The sequence below is a fragment of the Dipodomys merriami genome, unplaced genomic scaffold (genome assembly GCF_024711535.1).
Source record: "Dipodomys merriami isolate MVZ:Mamm:240054 unplaced genomic scaffold, mDipMer1.0.p SCAF_2, whole genome shotgun sequence".
Lineage (NCBI taxonomy): Eukaryota > Metazoa > Chordata > Mammalia > Rodentia > Heteromyidae > Dipodomys > Dipodomys merriami.
The window spans coordinates 67,577,098-67,587,817 of record NW_027203381.1 but is presented as its reverse complement, the minus strand read 5'-3'; the positions used below and the strand labels follow the sequence as shown (position 1 = coordinate 67,587,817).

General features: G+C 43.9%; 1 pseudogene; it reads right to left on the bottom strand.

Moving 5' to 3' along the window:
- Nucleotides 1–5,665: 5,665 nt before the first annotated feature.
- On the bottom strand, nt 5,666–6,547 carry LOC138831841 (mitochondrial import inner membrane translocase subunit Tim17-A pseudogene; annotated as a pseudogene).
- Between the last annotated feature and the right edge of the window lie 4,173 nt (nt 6,548–10,720).

The following is a 10,720-nucleotide window of genomic DNA, read 5'->3' as shown; positions in this document are numbered from 1 at the left end:
AACAAAGGAGGAGGCTGCAGTGCTTGGTAAGAAATGTACGCATTATCCTGCCCATGCAATTGTAACCCCTCTGTACAGTATGTTCACAAATAAAATAAAATAAAATTTAAAAAAACTGTCATTTTTAAAGCTGGGTGCCAGTAGCTTATACCTGTAATCCTAACTACTCAGGAGGCTGATATCTGTGGATTGTGGTTTGAAGCTAGCCCTGACATGAAAGTTGCAAGACTCTTATTTCTAGTAAACTACTCAGAAAAAGCCAGAAGTGGTACTGTGGCTCAAGTGGTAGAGTGCTAGCATCGAGCAAAAGAAGCTCAGAGACAGAGTCCAGGCCCAGAGTACAACCCCCAGGACTGGGAAGAAAGAAAGGAAAGAAAGAAAGAAAGAAAGAAAGAAAGAAAGAAAGAAAGAAAGAAAGAAAGAAAGAAAGAAAGAAAGAAAGAAAGAAAGAAAGAAAGAAAAGAAAAGAAAAGAAAAGAAAAGAAAAGAAAAAAAGAAAGGAAGGAAGGAAGGAAAAGAATCATTTTTAGAGCCATACATGGCAGGACATACTCATAATATATATGAGATTGTATCTCAAAAGACTAAGAGTTCTTGCCTATCCTTCATAAAACCCTGTGTTTAATCCCTAGTACTGCAAGAGAAAGTAGGCGGTAGGAGGGAGAAAAGGAGGGAGGGAGGGAAGAGGGAGGGAACTAAGGAAGGAGGGAGGGAGGGAAGAAAGGAGGGGAAGGAAGAAAGGTAGGAAGGAAGGAAGGAAAGAAGGAAGGAAGGAAGGAGGGAAGATGCAATCACTTCTTGAATTTTGTGTCTTATCAAAAAGAACGTCCATAGCTGGGCATGGTGTCTCAAGTTTATAATCCTAGCCACTTGAGAGGTGGAGCTTAGGGGATTGTGGGTCAAGGCCAGCCTGGGCATTAAATTTCCTAAAATTCCATTTCCACCAATGGTTGAGTATAGTAGTATGCACCTGTTATCCCAGCTAAAGAGGAAGTACAATGGCTTGGGGCATTGGCACATCCCTGTCACCCATCCCAGTGACACAGGAAAGCACAAGTTGGAGGGCAGCAAGCCTAGAACAGTCTGGGCATAAAGTGAGACTCTGCCTCGAAACTAATGCAAAAAGAGGCTGAAGGTATGGAGCTTACATGGCAGAGTGCCTGTGTTGGCCCTGAGTCAATCCCAACAATGCCCCCCAACCAGAAAAACCCTTCATAATTCTAAGAAGGATATTAAAATGTTTTTCCCCGTTTCCTGTGGAAGAGCAGATTTTCTTCATGTACTTCAATGAAAACACGATCACCCAATAGACTGAATGTAGATGCAGCCATGAGACACCAGCTTAATCTGTCAAATTAATCATTAAAGAGATTTGTGAAGGTATGAAACAATACCATTCTTCCCAGCAAGTGCTTTATTTGAAGAAAGTTACTTTTAATTAAATGTCAATGATGTTGACATACAATGCTTCTTTTCTATTTTTTAAAATATTATTAAGTTAGAATTCATTAAACCTATTTTAAATTGTGACCATAAATATTAGCAGATAATTCACATAATATACCTCTGGGGTTCATTCTTGGTAATTTATTTATTTATTTGGTATTAGGGTTGGAACTCTAGTACTGGGTGTGTATATATATATATATATATATATATAATGTTATAATATATTATATATAATATATTTTGTATATATTACTTTTTTTTAAGGAAGATGCCTGGCCCATATCTATGGAATGAGTCTCTCTAGGAACAGTTCTGGCTCATACCACAGGGGTTGTTTTTTTTCTTAGTGGAGATGCTGAGATCTCTCACAAGAATGGAAAGCATGACTTCAGAATGCGGCCACAAAGCCAAAAGCACCTTACTGCTTGGCTGTCAGTAAAGAATGTCTTTAATTAAACCCTAATGGGCTTGCAACTAGCTGGCACCATCAGCCCATGAAACATATCCGTCACTCATTTTCAGGTGATTTGAGAGCCCTTTGCTAACATCTGAAGCCTTAAATATAGTCACTTATGCTTCCCATATATCAGTGACAATGAGGGCTCTCACAAACAGCACATGGTCTGGTCACAAACCAGTCAGAGGAGGTAACTCCTGCTTAGCTGAATAGTAGATTAGAACAACTTTCTCCTAGAAACAACACATTTTCCCTGCTACCTCAGACTGAATAAAAATAAACATTTCTGAGACATGCCTAAGGATCAGACCATCCCTGGAGATCACACGCTATCAAAAGAGGAGAAAGTTTTTCACATATTTACAAGCTTCTTTAGGCAACATATGGTGGGCTAGATATCAAGACAGAGTTTTCAGACTGTAGTACTTACCTCCAAATAACCTATATTTTACTTAGTAAACTTTTTTCTTTCATAAAAGTACCAGTATTGAGACTTGGGCACTGTCCTTTTACTTTTTTGCTCAAAGCCAACACTCTAGGGGCTGGGAAGGTGGCTCAGTGGTAGAGCGCTTGCCTTCCATGCATGAGGCCCTGGGTTCGATTCCTCAGCACCACATAAGCAAAAAGAAAAAAGCCGGAAGTGGCGCTGTGGCTCAAGTGGTAGAGCGCTAGCCTTGAGCTGAAGAGCTGAGGGACAGCGCCCAGGCCCAGAGTTCAGGCCCCATGACTGGACCCCCCCCCAAAAAAAAAGCCAACACTCTTCCTCTTGAGCCTCAGCTCCACTTGTGGTTTTTTGCTGGATAATTGGAGGTAAGAGCCTCATGGACTTTCCTGCCAGGGCTAGCTTCAAATAATGATCATCAGATCTCAGCCTCCCTAGTAACTAAGATTACAGGGATGAGCCACCAGCCCCTGACACAAACCTTTTCTTTAAAGGTAATTGTTTTGTTTCCTTTGTGGAACCTGTTTCAGACAAGATTGCCTGCTTGAGTATAATAATGTATAACATGGTTGCATATATACTAACGAATGGATAGCATGAACACCTGCAAACTTCAGGCTCGCCTGGCCTACTACACTGTGAGAACTCAATCTGCATTTGCTGAATGAATTCAGCCCAATCTCACTACACTAAGCAAATCCACATTGCCTCCAAAGCAAAGCTAAGGCTAGAGTCTTATTGCAGTTTAAAAGAAAGTCTTAGGAAGAGGAGACATTGATCAAGATGCATTGTACTCATAGACTGACATGTTGAATAGTAACCCTTTTGTACAACTACTTACAGGTTAGAAAATATAAGGAAAGGGCTGGGAAGGTGGCTCAGTGGTAGAGCGCTTGCCTTGCATGCCTGAGGCCCTGAGTTGGATTCCTCAGCACCACTTAAAAAAAAGAAAAATGCCGGAAGTGGTGCTGTGGCTCAAGTGGTAGAGTGCTAGCCTTGAGCTGAAGAGCTGAAGGACAGCACCCAGGCCCAGAGTTCAGGCCCCACGACTGCACCCCTCCCCCCCCCAAAAAAAAAGAAAATATAAGGAAAAACAATCTTAGGAAATTGAAGAATTGACTTCCCACACTATTAGGTACAAGAGCTCCAGAAAGCTTATGGTAAGAAGCACTTTGTCCCCAAACTGAAGGTGGGACTCTGAAGACACTGCCAAGGAGATGGCTCAGAAGCCACTGAAACAAAAAGGGGAGGCCTGTTTGCTATGAGTAATGCAGACATCTTGTTTGGGCTTCTTGAACCAATAAGATGCTCTTGCTCCTGGACATATTCTGGAACATGGGTAAGTAATATCTCTGTGGGTAAGGCAGGCTAACCTTTAGCCAAGAGGCCCCCAAATGAGGTCTAGAGACTGACCCTAGGTAACCAAATAATCTAGAGAACACATTCAAAAGCAGGTACATAAGCCTCACCACTGAACTAGAACTCAGAAGAGTCCTGGAATCTGCATTCTGGGTGCCGGCACTGAGTCTTGAACTCAGGGCCTTGGCTCTGTCTCTTAGCTTTATCACTCAAGGCTGGTATTCTACCACTTGAGCCACAGCTCTCATTTTTGGGGTTTTTTTTGGGGGGGGGATTCATTGAGAGAAGAGTCTCAGGAACTTTTCTGCCCTGACTGGCTTCCAACAAGATTAAAGGTGTGAGCCACTAGCCCTGGCCTGTAATCTGCATTTTAAACAACTTCCCCAAGTTAGGTTGACTTGTGTCACTGTCTCCTGCCCTACAGAGCCAGGCATGGAGAGAAGGGCCATGGCTTGGTGAGTGAAGACAAAGCATTAGCCACTGGTACCCAGTTGAGTTACCCTAGCTCCTCTGGTCATAGGTTCTGTCCTGGTGTTCACCTTCTCACCGCCCGTTTTATTCCACCCTCGTGGGGCTGAGGGAAGAAGCAAAGGCAACAGAAGCATGAGCAGCCTCAACACCCTTTGCCACCTGACCACCTGATCGCTTTTAGCCCTTCTTCTGCACCGCACTCCTCATGCACACTCCAGCCCAGTGGACTGTGTGCAAAAGCCAAATTCAGGGTATCCTAACTGCATCTTCCACTCCTCTTACCAGAGATGTCCCCACATGGTGATACCTTCTCTTGAGGCACCAATGACCCTGTCACTGTCCGTGCACTGGGAACTCTCTGACAAGAGTCTCAGGAGAAGATAACTCCTATCAGAGAAAAGTATTCCAAAACAGTGACACCCCGGTCAGGTGAGAGGCTAAGGGTCTATTCACTTGTGTGTTCATACCCCATACTACTGTCCCTTCTCTAGCTCTGAGCTCTCTTAACTCAAAGCCCCAGGCCCGCTGTCTACTCCAAAGGTTCCCAGAGGGAATAGAAGGAGTTAGAAGGCCCGTTAGAGCAACTGGAAATACTAATGATTTTTAGGGAGTTTGGGCTTCTCATGGCACCACAACACAAAGAAGTGACCTGGACTAGCGCACATTGCTGATAGCTCTAAACCAGGTTTGCTCAGCGAGGCATGCCATGGAATGTGGTACCCAACCCGGTTCCTGGCATTACAAACTCCCCTCCCACCTTTCCCATCCCAATTGACGTCACTTAGCTCCCACATGTGATCTCAAAGACTAAGTCTGACTGTACAAAGCCCAAGGCCCAGTCATGCAAGCAGCAGATGACCTCTCCATAGATGCAGCCCATGTTTAACCTTTTTCTCTGCCTGAGTGGAGGAAAAGGAGAGTCTGGGGCATCTGCTCCACCTCTTGATGGATACTAGCATCCCACCAACATACGCTTCTCAGGATGTCCAACAATTTCCCTACCCATCATGGGTTGGTGGTGTCACTGTGACACTGAGAGACAGGCACATTGATAGCAGGGACTGGCCCCTCCATCTCCTTTGCCTCCAATCCTGTGTGTAAATCGAATTGTAGTCCAATACCCATTGGGAAACTGCTGTGAGAATTAATCTGATAACAGATGATAGAAGTGTGCGTAGAACCATAAAAAGCAGGTGAGGTTTTAAAATCTATTTTTTTATGCTTGAAGGTTTTTTTTAAGGGTTTTTTTAAATATTAAAAGAAGGAGTAAGTTCCAGGAGCTTTTTATTGTTTCATCAGCCAGGTAGAGAAGGCCCCAATTGATGATCATGTCTCACTGTTATTTGCCCTTTGGTCCTTCATTTTCTAAGCATTTTTCTTTCAATGATATTAGACATTCATTCTGATCACAATGCAATCCAAGTGTGTATAAATAAAGGCAGCGTCGTATATCCTCCTTCCGTGTTCCTTTAAATAGAAGATAGTGCTCAATGTCTCTTCACGGCCTCTTTGGCCACAGTGGTCCCACCTATAGTTGTAAAAACAGATTGTATGTAACTTGATCTGAAATCCTTCTTGAACTACAGCTTATTCGGGTAAAGAAATCCTGGGAGCCAGGCGCTGGTGGCTCACGCCTGTAATTCTAGCTACTCAGGAGGCTGAGATCTGAGGATCGCAGTTCAAAGCCAGCCTGGGCAGTAGAGACCGTGAGACTCCTATCTCCAATAAAACCACCAGAAAACTGGAAGTGGCGCTGTAGCTCAAGTGGTAGAGCGCTCGCCTTGAGCTGAAGAGCTGAGGGACAGCGCCCAGGCCCAGAGTTCAAGCCCCACGACAGACCAAAAAAAAAAAAAATAGAAATCCTGGGAAAGAAAATCTCTTTGTATTGTCGATAGTCTCCAAAAAGGCGAGGACAGCAATTGACTTACAGGCAACTGGGAGGGGTCTTCAGTGAACTGAGGACCATTGGGAAACTGTGCAGAGGCAAATCTTGTCAACAAGATACCAGCTCCTTCAATGAAAGTGAGGAGAATGCCTCCTATTGCTGCTGACCCAACTATGGTCACTGGTCTGTTTCTGGTGGCCAGGATGGCTCCTGTGAAGGCACCACTAGTGATGGAGTCCAGGAATCTTCTTTTCCTCTGACTTGAACCATACTACAGTCAATCATGGCAAAGCTACCTCCCAACTGGGAGCCCTGGTTTTAATAGTTGTCAAACTCCCTCATAGTCTGTGGTTCACTCCCCCAGGAGCATTTCAAAAACCTTTGATGGCTTGAAAGATGCCGCCACTTAGGTACCCATTGTAAAGGCCCTACCACACTCATCCACAATTCTCCAAGGGCACCAATCTCGGGCATACTCCTCCATCTTGTCTCCAGACATGCCTTAAGGGTGTTTTTCTTTTTGCTTAAAAAAACATATAAAAAAATCATATATGTCCCAGGCATTGGTGGCTCATGCCTGTAATCCTAGCTACTCAAGAGGCTGAAATCCAAGGGTTGGTGTTCAAAGCCAGTCTAGGCAGGAAAGTTCATGAAACAATTATCTCCAATTAACCAGAAAAAAGCTGTAAGTGGAACTGTGGTTCAAATAGTAGAATGCTAGCTTTGAGCACAAAAGCTCAGGAACAGTGCCCAGGCCCTGAGTTCAAGGCCCTGGACTGATACCCACACACCCACACACAAATCATATATGTATATACATTTATGTGTATGTATGTATGTGGGTATGTGCATAAAATTATATATGTATACATATACACATTTATGAAGGTGTATATTTGTATTTGTATATGTGTGAGTGTATATAAATATATATGCATATACAAGATAGACAAAACACAAATTTTGGGGTGAAAAAAGAAAATATAATCCATAAACCCATTGCTTGAACAACCCTGGAGATATTTAGCTTCTTTCTTTTTTTCTTTTTGTTGGTCATGGGGCTTACCTCAGGGCCTGGGTACTGTCCTTGAGTTTTTCATGCAAGGCTAGCCCTCTACCACTTTGAGCCACAGCTCCACTTACAGTTTTCCGGTAATTAATTGGAGATGAGAGTCTCATGGGCTTTGCTGCCCTGTCTGGCTTCAAACCACTATCCTCAGATGTCAGCCTACTGACTACCTAAGATTACAAGCATGAGCCACCAACACTTGGCCATTTCCTTCTTTTTTAAACTTTATTATTTTTTTACACAATTTGAGAACACTCTAACATCCTCTAATTGTGATTTTAAGTGTGATTTGAGGAGTTAGATCTTTTCCTTCCTTTCTTCCCTTTTTCCTTCCCTCCTTCTCTTTGATCAATATAGCAGAAGTATTTTCCCATGTTTATTTCTCAAAACATCTTCCTAGATATAATATATAAAGACCAAATGATGTGGGTGATGAACACTTTTTGAGCAGTTTGGCCTTTTATTTTTGTTAGTCCTGGGACTCAAGGCCTAGGTGATGTTCCTGAACTTCTTTTGTTAAGGACGCCACTTGAGCCACAGCTCCATTTTCAGCTTCTTTAGTAGTTTGTTGGAGATAAGAGTTTCACCTACTTTCCTGCTTGAGTTGGCTTTGAACCGCTATTAGATCTCAGCCCCCAGAGTAGCTAAGATTACAGACATGAGACATTGGTGCCCAGATAGTTTTGGCTTACTTTTGTAGCATAATTTCCCTGACATCAGATGCTTGCGTTGAAGGGCATGAGTATTTTCAGGTTCTCGATGCAGATAATCATGGTTATTTCCCAGAGCTGGCAGCTGAAACTATAGTCTCTGTCTGAGGTCACACAGCTAATCTGCAGCAAAGCCAGGGCCAAGGAAACATGCTCATGTGTTAACTCAGCCTAACAGTCCCAAAGAAGAACTGCCTCTTCCCTGCACAGCACCTGATTCTGCAGGGCACACATGGGACTAACAGCCCTGTGGGGTCAAGTTTGAAACAAAGATTAGTGTACTAAAAGAACATTCTAGGGTTCTCACTTGATCACCCTGAGTCTGACCTCAGCCAGCCCTACAAGATGAAGAGCCTAGACTGGATCTAATATCCTGCCCTTCTACCAGTACATCACTCCCAAGACAAACCATTTGGTCTTGGTTTTGTGTAAAAAGACTAGAGATAATTCATTTGTCCCAGTTTGATCACAATGGTTGGTTCTATTGGTCATAAAAATGGATCCAGATGGACCCCATAGCAGCAGGTTGGGGATAATGACACAGCCAGTTCCAGAAAGCAAGACCCCTCTCCCCCCACCCAGCATCAGCCAGAGAGTGGCAGAATACAGTCCTTTCAAGATGAGGTCAAATGGCTGGAAAACACCTCTGGCACGGTGTCTCAGCACCAGGCTCCGCACTGGCATGGCACACAGAGCTACCTGTGCACTCTGGCCCTGCGTCAAAAGCAACAGGCATTGCTAACTCTTCCATGTGGGCCCCAGAAGCACCTGCCCAGAGCTGCCTGACCAGCTTCTTCAGGGCAAAGCTGCTCTAGGTTCTTTTTCTTCCCAAGCAACTAGGACTTCAGGAATCCCTGTTGATAATTGTGAACTAAAACCAGGGCCCATGGAACAAAGTGTGGGGGTGCAGTTATTTGTCAGATACTTCTGAGTTGACTTGTTGCTCTGGCTTCAGAAAGCAAAGGTGACTGGCCCCATTCTGGACTTAAAGTCAAAGTCCTGGGGGCTGTGGGAAAGGCAGCATTCCTACACATCTGTGTCTCTGTTCAACTCTCAGAGCTAACTGATGGCACAATGCACACACTATCACATTTTTGAGCCCCTAAAATATGTTTTTACCCATTGGAGGAAGAGTTGCCTTATCTCTCTCAGAAAGAGGAATAGTGAATTGAGGGGAGAAACTAGAGAGACTAAATGATTTGTGGGAAAATGTACAGTGTAAGAAAGCCAGGGATCCAGTCATATGGTATCATTTGCATATCTTAAAAACACATGCACACAGACAAACATATTTGCAAAAGAATTATGGGGGTGTGCCGGTACTAGGATTTGAACTCAGGACCTGAGCACTGTCCCTTAGCTTTTTTAATCAAGGCTAGTGTTCTACCACTTGAACTACAGCTCCACTTTTCACCTTTTGCTGGTCAATTGGAGACAGGAGTGTCATGGACTTTCCTAGCTTCACATTGCAATCCTCAGATCTCAACCTTCCAAGTAGCTAGCATTATAGACATGAGTCACTAACATCTGGCGCAAAAAAAAAAAATGAATTTAAGCAAAAAAAAAAAAAAAAAAAAAAGAAAAGAAAAGAGTGCTCTTATATGATGTAACAAAATAGAATTGGTGGACAAGGTAATCACCTTTGGTACTCAAAAGAGACAGGATTTGCAGGGGCCATTTTTAAGAGTGTATCATACATGAGTGAGGAATTTCCTTAACTCAGCCTTCTGGACTTGGTCAGACTTTTTAAAAGAAAGAAGAGCCCAGCCCAGTGTAATCCAGCTACCCAAAAAGTTGAGACAGAAGGATTGTAATTTTGAGGCTAGTGGGGAAGATGAGAGTCAAACAAACCCAGAAATATCATTACTGGCTTGTGAAGGACTGTGAGTTTGTTTTTAAAAAGGAATCCACACAAGACAGGAGTGTTTGGAACTATTTTTTCCCCTCAGCCCCGAATGCGCATTTGCATTGCAGGGGAGTATGAGAAAGGCCTTGGACACCTGCTTAGTTGGCCTGGGTTTGCTTGGTTGGGGTTTGGGCAGATCCTGGTGGGTCTAAGGAGGCTCCCGGGCTTGGAAGCATCATTTTGTGGGATGCCTGGAAGATGGGAAGGCTGGTCAGGAGCTGGAAGGAGTGTTTGGGGAGGGGAAGGGTCAGTTCTGATCTGGGACTTATCGAGGGTGACTCGTGGTAGACACTGCTTTGAAGAGGGAGTAGAAAGGGAGGAAGGCAGAAGGTGACCAGTGAACATCAGGAAAAGGGAAGAAGAGAGCAGTAGGTGAAGGAATAGCCATGGCAGCAAGGAGATAGAACCAGTGTGGCCCCTGAGGTTGACACTGACATCATGAGGAAGCTGAGATTTTGAAAGTCACTTCTCCAGAGATGGGTCTCAAGCACAGCCACTCTGCCCCCATTGTTCTCTTCACTCTCCCATGATCCCTCCTGCTTTCCCTGAGAAGCACATCCAGCCACTGCTCATCCTGGGTCCTGACTATTGCATATTACAGAGGCAGGGAAAAACATCTTAGAGTTGGCAAGTGGTTTGAACACCTTGAGAAAACAATCTTTAAAAAGTTTCTTACTGTCTTCCTTTCCCTCTCTCAGGTTTTCATCCACTGAGAACTTTCTATCACCTTCTGAATTCAGGTCTTCTTTCCTTCTTAGTCCCTTAATTCTGAAATCTCATCTTTTGTGCTTTCTGTGTTGCCAACCACTCGGTGATGGTCTGAGCCATTCTCCAATTTCCTGCCACTCGATGGTCTGTTTCTGGACCATGGAGTTTAGGTCTGGCAAGAGATGCTTGAGAACATTCGGTTTCAGCCAAAATGCAAAGAGCACCCATGAGCCTGTCATATTAAATATTTTCACATTTGCCCAG